Raw genomic sequence first — 11953 nt, 5'->3', positions numbered from 1 at the left:
TATCTTTATTTATTTAACATAAATAACCTGCAGATATTCTAAAAATACCAGAGGTGGCTTACATTAAGATACATATGCAACATGGTTAAAAGAGAAAATAAAAAACTTTGGTAAAGGAAGGGATATAAATATATCAGTCACCTTGAAATATCCTTACGATAGTTGGATATCAAATTGACCACTTTTAGGTACTTTCACAGCCAAAACATAAAGGAAAACATTTTTGTTCAAATACTTCTTGTTGTCTTATTTTTTATAAAATGAAGCCATTTCTATGACCAGTAAACTATTCCTAGCATTGAATTCTAAAAGGAATGTATTGTGTTTGTATATTTTTGAGGGACATTATATATCACCACAGATAATAGCACTTTAAAATGTGTTTCCAATACATAAAAATAAAAGTCATAGGTATAACATATTTACAGGAGCAAAACTAAAAATGCCTAGCTGAATGTGCCTTTAATGATTGATTTTACCAGAAAGAGGTATATCTTACGGTTTTTCACCATTTTGGATTTGATTTATCACTACTTCCTGTTATGCTAAAATTTTTCTCTAAACTGTTTACATAAAACAGTTGTTTTTACATTACTTCAAGCAGTTTTGAGAAAAATTTTGACAAATTGTATGGATATGTTTTATGATTTGAAACTAATCAAGAAAACAGGATAGAGAAGTTCTAGCATTCTAGAGAATGGGCAGAACAGGCAAGTACAACAGCCAAGTGCATAACGATTTTCATTGCAGCAGATTGTGGTGGCTCACACCTGTAATCCCAGCACTTTGAGAGGCTGCGGTGGGGGAATCTCTTGATCCCAGACATTCAAGACCAGCCTGAGCAATATGGCAAGACCCTGTCTCTGGAAAAAAAGAGAAATGAGCGGGGTTCATTGCTTATACTTGTGGTCCCAGCTACTTGGGAGACTGAGGTGGGAGGATCTGTTGAGCACAGGAGTTTGGGGCTGCAGTGAGCCTTGTTTGCACCACTGCACTCCAGCCTGGGTGACAGAGCAAAACCCTGTCTCCAAAAAAAAAAAAAAAATTTATTCCACCAGGTGCTAGGAAATGCATGTTTCTCCTCTTAGCATTAACTTGTGCAGGTAAAACATATAAAAATCATAAACTAATCAACTAGCATAAAGGAGTATATGGTCAATAGCAAAAGCCTACCTCTCTGCTGTACCACTATTAAGGTGCTTATGAATCTTAGGAATTTGTGATACAAATATGAATACAGGTTTATATATATGATAGGGTTTTTTTTGAGGAAATATGGTCTTACTATTATATGGTTTTCTTTTTCCCCTTACAACATATCTTTGACATATTTCCATAATAGTATAAACAGATTCCCCAGATTTTTTTTTTTTTTTTTTTGAGACAGAGTTTTGCACTTGTCACCCAGGCTGGAGTTGAATGGCATGATCTTGGCTCACTGTAACTTCTGCCTCCTGGGTTCAAGAGATTCTCCTGCCTCAGTCTCCCAGGTGGCTGGCATTATAGGCGCCCACCACCATGCCCAGCTAATTTTTGTAGTTTTAGTAGAAATAGGGTTTCACCATGTTGGCTAGGCTGGTCTTGAACTCCTGACCTCAGGAGATCCACCCGCCTTGGCCTCCCAAAGTGCTGGGATTACAGGTGTGAGCCACGGCGCCTGGCCTCTCCTAATATTTTTTGACAGCTACATAGTACTTCAATATATGAAAGGACCTGTGATAAGGGACCTGTTCTTTATTGATGCACATGTAGATTGTTTCCAGTTTTTACTATGATAAAAATTTTTGGAATTTCTGTAAATGTATCTGAGGATAATTTTTTAAAAATTGGATCAAATTATGTTGATATTTAAAATTTTGGTACAGATTGCTGAATTGTCCTCCAAAAAGACTGAATGAATTTACACTTCCACCAACAGTTTGTAAATGTGCTTGTTCCTACTCATTCAACTGAAGCACTGTCCCTATTGCATGTGCAAATGCATAGGTGGAGAATGGATTATTGTTGAATTTACATTCCTCTAATTATACATAAAATTGAGCATCATCCCTTAAGTTGTTGGTCATTTGAATGCATTTTTCTAAAAATTGTCTTAATTGTTCATTCTTTAATTATATATAAGACATTATTAACCCTTTTCTGTCTTCTGTGTTGTAAATGCAATTCTTAGTTTATCATTTGACTTCCATACAGTAGGTTTTATGGAACCAAAGTTTTGAAATATTATATAGACATACATAACTATGTATTCCATTATGTTATCCAGTTTTGTTTCATGCTTAGGAAGGTCTTCTCCAGGCTTAGGTTTTTTGTTTTTTTGTTTTGTTTTGTTTTGTTTTTGTCAGTTAACGTTTTCTTTGTTCTTGTACTTTAAAAATAGTACTATGTATAAGTCTTTAATCCATCTGGCATTTAGTTTTGTGTAAGGATCCACATCATATCCCTCCCCTCCTCCTTTTTTTTTTTTTTTTTTAACTTCAAATGGCAAACAGTTTCCCCAGAGCCAATTGTTAAATCACACTTTTCTTGAGTCTTGGAATGTCCTTAAAATTCTCAGCCAATAAACAATTTTAAAGTGCTTTCTAAATGTACACAACTATGCTAGCCACTTAAGACATAAAGATTGATGATGCTTTTGTGCTTAGGAAGACCATAGCTGACAAACGAGTTGGAGACACAAAAAATTGGTAACAATACAGGGGGTTTACATTACAGAGCAACACAACACAAGATTGTGGAGTGTTTCTTACAGGATAACTGGGAATTTGCCAGCAAGAGATAGTGGGAGCCTTTCACAAACAGCAGCACACCCATCAGCATGGGGTATTCAACCCAAGAGAACACGGCGGCAGGATATAGTATCCCAAAAGTCCAAATATTTGTAGAGTTCTGTCCTAAGCTGGAAAGGTGGATTTGAATCTACAAATAAACACCTTTGTCTCCTTGCTAAAAGCTACAGATATTCTTTTTCTTTTGTTTCTTTCTTTTTTTTTTTTTTTTGGAAAATTTAATACCTCATTTTATTTTATTATTTATTTATTTTTATTTTGCTTTAAGTTCTGGGATAAATGTACAGAATGTGCAGATGTGTCACATAGCTATGCATGTGCCATGGTGGTTTGCTGCAGATATCCTTATGGCCCCAGAAGGCAAGATGTATCTGAAAATAAGCCATGGCTGCCTGTTCAGGAATCTCAGTCTGGTCAGTGGGCACATGATGAGCTGTACTGAGGAGAGGCATGAGACAGGGCAGTGGTCCAGGAGCCGGCTAAGAGGGGAGGATGCCTGGGCTTCCTCCCAGACCCAGGGAGGAGCCCCGGGGTGGAGGGTGAGGAGGATCATAAGTTTAGGTGTGAGGGTGCTGAGTTTGAGAATAACATTACGTGCTTAATAGAAACACTAAAATGCTAGGTCTTGTGCATTGATCAGGAAGAGAAAACATCACGCTGGAGCATGCAAACTGTCTTCTCTGCTACCTTCCATGCTCTTCTCTGCAGTCATTGCACCTGGGACATCACTGCTGCCATATGTTCCTCCTGTTGTAATTATTTAAACTCACTACATGCCTAGGGCCTCTCTAAACAGCAAACACCTTAGGACTAGAGAATGATACACTGTTTATGCACACAGTGTCTGGCCCACCAAAGCCTGACATAGACTAGGGAATTCATAGACATTTATTGAATGAAATGGTAATTAATTTCAGAAACTGGATATCCAGGAGATTAATGGACTGTATAAGAGTTAGTCAAACCCGCTCAACCATCATAAGAAAGTCTTGATATAGAAAATTGTACTGGAGAGCCTGTGCTTTGCACTCATAACATGCGTATGTGCAAGAATGATTCTAAATTTTTTTGGTCATTCCAGGCTCAATATTCCAGTAGTTGGAAATTAGGAATGCTGAGCTTACCCAAGCCACAAGGCCCATATCTTCTGATAACTGGAGTCAGAGGCATTGCTTCTGCCATCTATCACCAATATTTTTACATTTCCTGGTGTGTATTTTCCCAGTATAACTAGATCTTGTTGGACACATCCCTGGATTTACACAATCAGGGGCAGTGTGGAGAAGGTCTGTCCAGGGGTCTAATGCATTCCAGTTTGGCTACCACTAGGCATGTTCCTACACTCTGAATCTCAGTGAGTAAAAATGGAATAACGATGGTAACTAACCATAGGGCCATGCTGAGGATTCAAGAAGGTATATCTTATCAAATGTGATCTCTTACTTAGAAAAATAAAGCACATCTTTATGCTTGTGCAGGTAAAATGTAGAAAATATGAAGAAACTAATGAAGAAAACAAACTACCACAAAACCTACAATCCTGAGGTAGCCGAAATACCATGTATTTCAATATATAACCTGATATGTTTTGGATCTGTGTCCCTGCCAAATCTCATGTTGACCTGTAATCCCCAGTGTTGAAGGTGGGGCCTGGCGGGAGGCGTTTGCATCACACGGGTGGATCCCTCATGAATGGCTTAGGGCTATCCCCTTGGTGATGAGTGAGTTCATGTGAGATCTGGTTGTTTAAGTGTGTGGGACCTTCCACCCCCACTCTCTCTCTTGCTTCTATTCTTGCCATGTGAGACTCCAGCTCCCCCCTTGCCTTCTGCCATGATTGTAAGCTCCCTGATGCTTCACCAGAAACCAAGCAGAAGCTGGTTCCTGTACAAGCAGAAGCTATGCTTCCTGTACAAGCCTGCAGAACTGTGAAGCAGTTACCCTCTTTTATTTATAAATTACCCAGCTTTAGGTGTTTCTTTAGAGCAATATAAGAACAGATTTATAACCTCAAGCTTGATTTTTTTTCTTAACTAGAATCATGTTTTTATTCAAAACCATAACACAACATCCCTTTGTGTCACTAAATGCAGTTCTGCAATAATGTGTGAATCTTGCTGGATAGTATTCCACTGCATGGTTTTCTGGCGCTACTTCTCATTGTTGGACATTTGCATTATTTACAATCACTCATCTTTGTAAAAAGAGCTATAATAATCAGAATAATAGCTGACCTATATTTAATTTAGTCTGTGCCAGGCTGCAGTCTACTTCATGAATTAATTTGCTTGCTGTCCACAACAAACCAAGGAGCTATTAGGATTATCATCCGCAGTGCTGGTCAAGATGGCGGACTAGGAGCAGCTAATACGTGTGGCTCTCACGGAGAGGAAGGGAAGGGGAAAGTAAATACAGCACCTTCAACTGAAACATCCGGGTACATGCATCGGAACTAATAAAGGAAACAATTTGACCCATGGAGAACAGAGAAAAAGCAAGGCAGGACGATTGTCCACCCAGAAGCAACACGGAGCCAGGGAAACTGAGTGAATGAGCCGGTCTGGGGACTCACACTTCTCCCATGGATCTTTGCAACCCTCAGGTCAGGAGATCCCCTCATGAACCCACTCTACTAGCGCTTTCAGTCTGACATACAGAGCTACCTGAAGTCTCAGCAGAGCAGTCACTCAGGCAGACGTGGAGCCTTAGAGACCTGGGCTTCCCTGCAAAAGCAGCTGCAACTCTGGCAAAGAGAGAGGTTAGAACCCTGTGCATATCCCTGGGAAAGGGATTGAATCCAGCGGGATAAGCAGCAACAAGCTGCAGACCCCACTTCCATGGCGCCTCCCAGGATAAAACCCACTGGCTTGGAACCCTAGTCAGCCTCCAGTGGCAGCATTACACCTCCCTGAGACAGTTTCCAGGGGAAGAGTGGGCCACCATCTTTGCTGTTTCACAGCCTCAGCCACAATTGCCTTAGGGCTCTAGCAAGTCCCAGGCAACAAGGGACTGGAGAAGTCCCCCACCACAGCACAGCAGCTCTGCCGAGAAGTGGCCAGATTGTTTATTCACATGGATCCTGAATTCTGTTTCTCCTCACTGGGTGAAATCTTCTGATGGGGTCTCCAGCCATCCCGCCAGTGTCTTTCGGCCAACACAGGTTTCAAACCTCCCTGGGATGGAGCTCCCGGAGGGTGGTGGGCTGCCATCGCTGCTATTTGGCTGGCTCAGTTATTCTTGTTTTCAGTCTTTGGAGAGTCCAAGGTGACCGGGACTCCCCCGTACAGCACAGCTGCTCTAAGAAAACATGGGCAGACTGCTCTCTAAAAGGGCCTCGACCCTGTTCCTCCTCACTGGGTGCGATTTCCCAACTCAGGTCTCCAGTTACCCCTGCCAGGGTTTTCTGGCCAACAGAGGTTTTGAACCTTCCTAAGACGGAGTTCCCAGAGGCAGGGGCAGGTCACCATTTTTGCTATTTGGCTGACTAAGCTATTCTTGTCTTTGGGTTTTGAAGAGCCTGAGGCAACCGGGGACTGAGCAGACTCCTAGCACAGAACAGCTTCTCTACAAAAATGTGTCCAGATTACTGTTTTAAGCAGCTCCCCATCCCGTTCCTCCTCACAGGCCTCCTGACTTGGTCTCCAACCACCTTCTACAATGCATTTGGGCCAGCAAAAATGTCTGTCTCCCTGGGATGGAGCTTCTAGAGGGAGGGACAGGCTGCCATGTTTTCTGTATTGCAGGCTTCATCGTTGATACCTCCATGTATTGGAACATCAGAGGTGACTAGGGACTGAAGTGGACCCCCATCATACCACAGCAGTCCTACAAAAAGGTGGCCAGACTTTTATGTGGGTGCTCATTTCCATATCTCCTCACTGGGTGAGTCATCCAGACCTGGGTCTCCAGCCACCCCACTAGGGCTATCAAGCCAGGAGCAGCTCTGCAACTCCCTAGACAGAGCTCTCAGTGGGAGAAGTAGGTTGCCATCTTTGCTGTCTTTCAGCCCTTGCCCTTGCTGTCTCCAGGCTTGGGAAAGTCTATGGGGGCCAGGAGCTGGTCCAGACGCACAGCAGAGAGCAACTACATCACAGAAAAATGGCCAGACTATTCTCCACACAGATCCTGGTACTTGCTGCTCCTAACTTGGCAGGATCACCTGACCAGGACTCCAGCACAACCACCTTGCCCCCACCTAATCACCACAATCAGGGACAGTCCAGAATTTCTCTGAGGAGGAAATCCCAGAGTCAACCCAGAACCCCTCCGCCACTACAGTTGCAGTGGTAGAGCCCTAACAGCCCTTAGACTGGGAAGGAACAAAGGGCACTTCCAGCACACTGCAGCGACCATACAGAGAGGAGACCGGCTCCTCTTTTCTGGGGGAACCCTCAGCCCCACTCTTCACCAGGCAGGGCCCCTGGCCTCAGGAACATAGGACAGTTACCCCACCAATGGCTAAGCATACCCACTGGTAGTGGACTAGAGTTTCCCCAGGGAGAGATTCCCAGAGGCATACAACAGCCCTTCTGCCACTGCCACAGTAAGAGTTCTGTCCCTCCTGTCCTTGTTCTGGGGAAGAAACAAAGAGCCTGAAGGCTACAGTCATGCTGCTTATAGCATACTATCACTGCCATATACAGAGGAGATTGATTTCTCCTCCCTGTGAGCCTTAGACCCCCTACACCCCAACAAGTGGAACCCCCACTCATTCCAGCAGTGCAGTCATCCCACCCCACTGGCTGAACACCCCAACTAAGAATGGCTTCACATTTCCTGGAGGTGAAGCCCTTGTGGACAACTGAAAGCCTCTCTGCCACTGCCTCTGCAGTGGAACTGCCCTTTCCACCCTGAGACTAAAGAAGGAACAAAGACTGTAAGAGCCTTCTCTATACCTCAGACAAGCTGCAGTCAACCCAAGAAGAGGAGGCTAGTCCATCTCCCATGGGCACCCCACTCCTGGCTCATCACCAGACAGGGAACCCCTGGCTTGGGCCCACAGCACAGACCCACCATGCTCAGTGCTGATTGCACTGAGCACAGAACAGACCCCTCAGTACTGATTGCACTGAGCAATTACTGACTTGCATCTCTCTGGAGTGAAGTCCCCAGAAGAAAAACAAGAGACCCATTACCATACCATTACTAAGGTCCCTTTCTCAGCTGCCTCCAAGCTGGGGAAGGAACATAAACCCTGACATCACCCCAGAGCTGTGGTGGACACTCCAGGAATGCCAAGCTGTGATCTATAGCCAACACTTAAGTGGGAGAGGAGTCCCCATTTTCCAAGCATTGAGAGAGAGCACAGCTGCAACTATGAGGAAATATAGGAGACCCCCATGACCAAGCAAGAGCCTAGCAACTGACCAGTATGCCTAAGTACCACCTACTAGACCACACTCCAAAGCTTTAACACCAAAAACACCTCACCAGCATACCTTCCTGTGAAAACAAACACAAGAAGTCAACTACAAATAATGACCCTACACAAAGACTTGGCCCTGTGAAAACATCCAGAAAATAAGTCGATTGACTACTAAATCTAATAGCAGTTAAAGGAACACCCAGATACAGAGGTGAGAAAGAACCAATACAAGAACTCCAGTAACTCAAATGGCAAGAGTATTTATGTCCTCCAAATGACTGCACCAGTTCACCATCAAGGATTCTTAACCAGGATGAGCTGGCTGGTTATGCATTCTGAATTCTATTAAATTCAGGAATAGAATTAAGAATATGGATAGGAATGAAGATTATCAAGATTCAGGAGAATGGCATAACCCAATCCAAGGAAACTAAGAATGACAACAAAATGATACAGAAGCTGAAAGACAAAACAGCCAGTATAAAAAAGAACCTAATGAATCTGACAGAGCTGAAAAACACACTACAAAAATGTCACAATGCAATCACAAGTATTAGCAGCAGAATAGATCAAGCTGAGGAAAGGATCTCAGAACTTGCAGACTGACCTTCTAAAATAAGATAGTCAGACAAAAATAATGAGAAAAGAATAAAGAGGAATGAACAAAGCTTCTGAGAAGTATGGGATTATGTAAAGAGGCCAAATCTATGAATCATTGGCATCCCTGAAAGGGATAGGGAGAAAGCAAACAACTTGGAAAACATATTTCAGGATATCATCCATGAAAACTTCTCCAATCTTGGTTGAGAGGCCAGCAGTCAAATTCAAGATCTACAAAGAACCCCTATGAGATTTTACCAAGAATATGAATCCGAAGACACATAATCATCAGATTTTCTAAGGTCAAAATAAAAGAAAGAATGTTAAAAGCAGCTATAGAGAAAGGGCAGGTCACCTACAAAGGGAACTCCATAAGGCTAACAGTGGACCTCTCAGTTGAACCCCTATAAGCCAGAAGAGATTGAGGGCCTTTATTCAACATCCTTATAGAAAAATATCTTCAACCAAGAATTTCATATCCAGTCAAACTAAGCTTTTTTTCATATCCAGTCAAACTAAGCAAAGGAAAAATAAGATCCATTTTAGATAAGCAAATGTTGAGGAATCTCATTACCACCAGACCTGCCTTACAAGGGATCTTGAAAGGAGCACTAAATATGGAAAAGAAAGACTACTAATGACAAATAAAAAAACACACTTACAGCTGGCTTGAGCAACTGGAAACAAGATGCAGGACCCCAGCGTAGACATTGAGTGGAATGACATCTTACACAAAAAGGGTATCTTACCCCCCAAGGAAAGTCTGAAAGAACTGGAAGAGGAGTCAGATGAGGAGCAGCACATCCTCCAGCAGTCAGTGGTGAAAACATATGAAGATATGACTTTGGAAGAGCTGGAGGATCATGAAGACGAGTTTAATGAGGAGGATGAACGTGCTATTGAAATGTACAGACGGCAGAGACTGGCTGAGTGGAAAGCAACTAAACTGAAGAATAAATTTGGAGAAGTTTTAGAGATCTCAGGGAAGGATTATGTTCAAGAAGTTACCAAAGCTGGTGAGGGCTTGTGGGTCGTCTTGCACCTTTACAAACAAGGAATTCCCCTCTGTGCCCTGATAAATCAGCACGTCAGTGGACTTGCCAGGAAGTTTCCTGATGTCAAATTTATCAAAGCCATTTCAACAACCTGCATACCCAATTATCCGGATAGGAATCTGCCCCCGATATTTGTTTACCTGGAAGGAGATATCAAGTCTCAGTTTATTGGTCCTCTGGTGTTTGGCGGCATGAACCTGACAAGAGATGAATTGGAATGGAAACTGTCTGAATCTGGCGCAATTATGACGGACCTGGAGGAAAACCCTAAGAAGCCGATTGAAGACGTGTTGCAGTCCTCAGTGCGGCGCTCTGTCCCCGTGAGGAGGGGCAGCGGTTCCGAGGGTGACTGAGGCTACAGCTGCTATTGCATGCCGAACTTTCTTGTGACAAATTGTCTGGATTTTTTAAAAAAGGAAAAAGCAAGAATGAATCCTTCTGTTTTTTAGTTTTGTATAAATTATGTTTCAAATCTTTACATTTTAGAAATAGTCATTGCTGGAAATTCTGTTAAATATTTTGGAGCTCTTTTTTTAAAATTATAGTATTTCCTCTAAAAAAATTAAAACCAGCCATTTGTATGGCAAATGTCTGTTTTCCTCATTTATATTTTAAGCCATAAAACCTAGTCACTATTTTTTGACATATAACTATAAAAAAAATATAGTTTTAAATGTGAATAAATTATGCAGTGGAAAATTGCAAACTAAGCCTTATAGATACATTGTTTATTTTTATTTTATAAAGAGAGCAATGAGATTATTAACTGAAAATACAGGAATGCTCTCTAGGACAAAAGAATCTTAGTATTTATTGAAGAAACAGACAAGTTTTGTGAAACATTCCCGTATCGAAGCAATAACTGAAAGGTTCCAGTTTACTTCCATATTTGGTTAAATGTGTTTCCTTGCTAAAATAGTTCATCTCAGACTGTTGACTAATTTTTTTTGAGATAGAGCTTTGCTGTGTTGCTGAGGCTGGAGTGCAGCGGCACAATCTCAGCTCACTGCAGCCTCCGCCTCCTAGGTTCAAACAATTTTCCTGCCTCAGCCTCCTAAGGAGCTGGGATTACAGACGTGCACCACCATGCCCGGCTGATTTTGTACTTTCAGTAGAGTTTCATCATGTTGGCCGGGCTGGTCTCACTCCTAACCCCAAACTCAGCTTCCCAAAGTGTTGGGATTACAGGTGTGAACCACCGTGCCTGCCCTGTTAACTAATTTTGATTACTGTAAGAGGACGTTGAATTAATTTTTGGAAATATATAAGCATACACAAATAAACTGTACCTCAATCAATAATAATAAAAAAAAACCACACTTAAATATACAAACTAGTGACAATATAAAGCAACCACACAAACAAGCCAGCAAAATAACCAGTTAACAACACAATGACAAGATCAAATCCATACATATCAATGCTAACCTTGAATGTAAATAGGCTAAATGCCCCACTTAAAAAGCACAGAGTGACAACATAGATGAAAAAGCAAGACTCAATGGTATGCTGTCTTCACGAGACCCATCTCACAAGTAGTGACACCAATAGGCCCAAAATAAAGGGATGGAGGAAAATCTACCAAGCAAATGGAAATCAGAAAAAGCAGGAGTTGCAATCCTGACATCAGACAAAACAGACTTTAAACCAACAAAGATCAAAAAAGAGAAGAGTATCACATAATGGTAAAGGGTTCACTTCAACAAGAAGACTTAACTATCCTAAATATATATGCAACCAACACAGGAGCACTCCGATTCACAAAGCAAGTTCTTAGAGACTTACAAAGAGACTTAGAATCCCACACAACAATAGCGGGAGACTTCAACCTTCAGTGACAGTATTAGACAGATTATCAAGGTGGAAAACTAACAAAGACATTCAGGACCTGAGCTCAACATTGGATCAAATGGACCTGATAGACTTCTACAGAACTCTCCACTCAAAAACAACAGAATATACATTCCTTTCATTGTCGCATAGCACATACTCTAAAATCAACCACATAATTGGACATAAAACAATCTTCAGCAAATGCAAAAGAACTGAAATTATACCAAACACACTCTCAGATCAAAGCATATTAAAAACAGAAATCAAGACTGACAAAAATGTTCAAATCCATGCAGTTACATGGATATTGA

General features: G+C 41.9%; 1 pseudogene across 1 annotated transcript; it reads left to right on the top strand.

Moving 5' to 3' along the window:
• The first annotated feature begins 9420 nt into the window (after positions 1-9420).
• Positions 9421-10397, top strand: LOC112621048 (annotated as a pseudogene). Its single transcript, XR_003118649.1, has one exon. The product of XR_003118649.1 is annotated as a phosducin-like protein 3 pseudogene (transcript).
• The last annotated feature ends 1556 nt before the right edge of the window (positions 10398-11953 follow it).

Source organism: Theropithecus gelada, chromosome 3, assembly GCF_003255815.1.
Source record: "Theropithecus gelada isolate Dixy chromosome 3, Tgel_1.0, whole genome shotgun sequence".
In the NCBI taxonomy this organism is placed as follows: Eukaryota; Metazoa; Chordata; class Mammalia; order Primates; family Cercopithecidae; genus Theropithecus; species Theropithecus gelada.
Note: the sequence above shows the minus strand (reverse complement) of the source record. Positions and strands in the feature narration are given on the sequence as shown.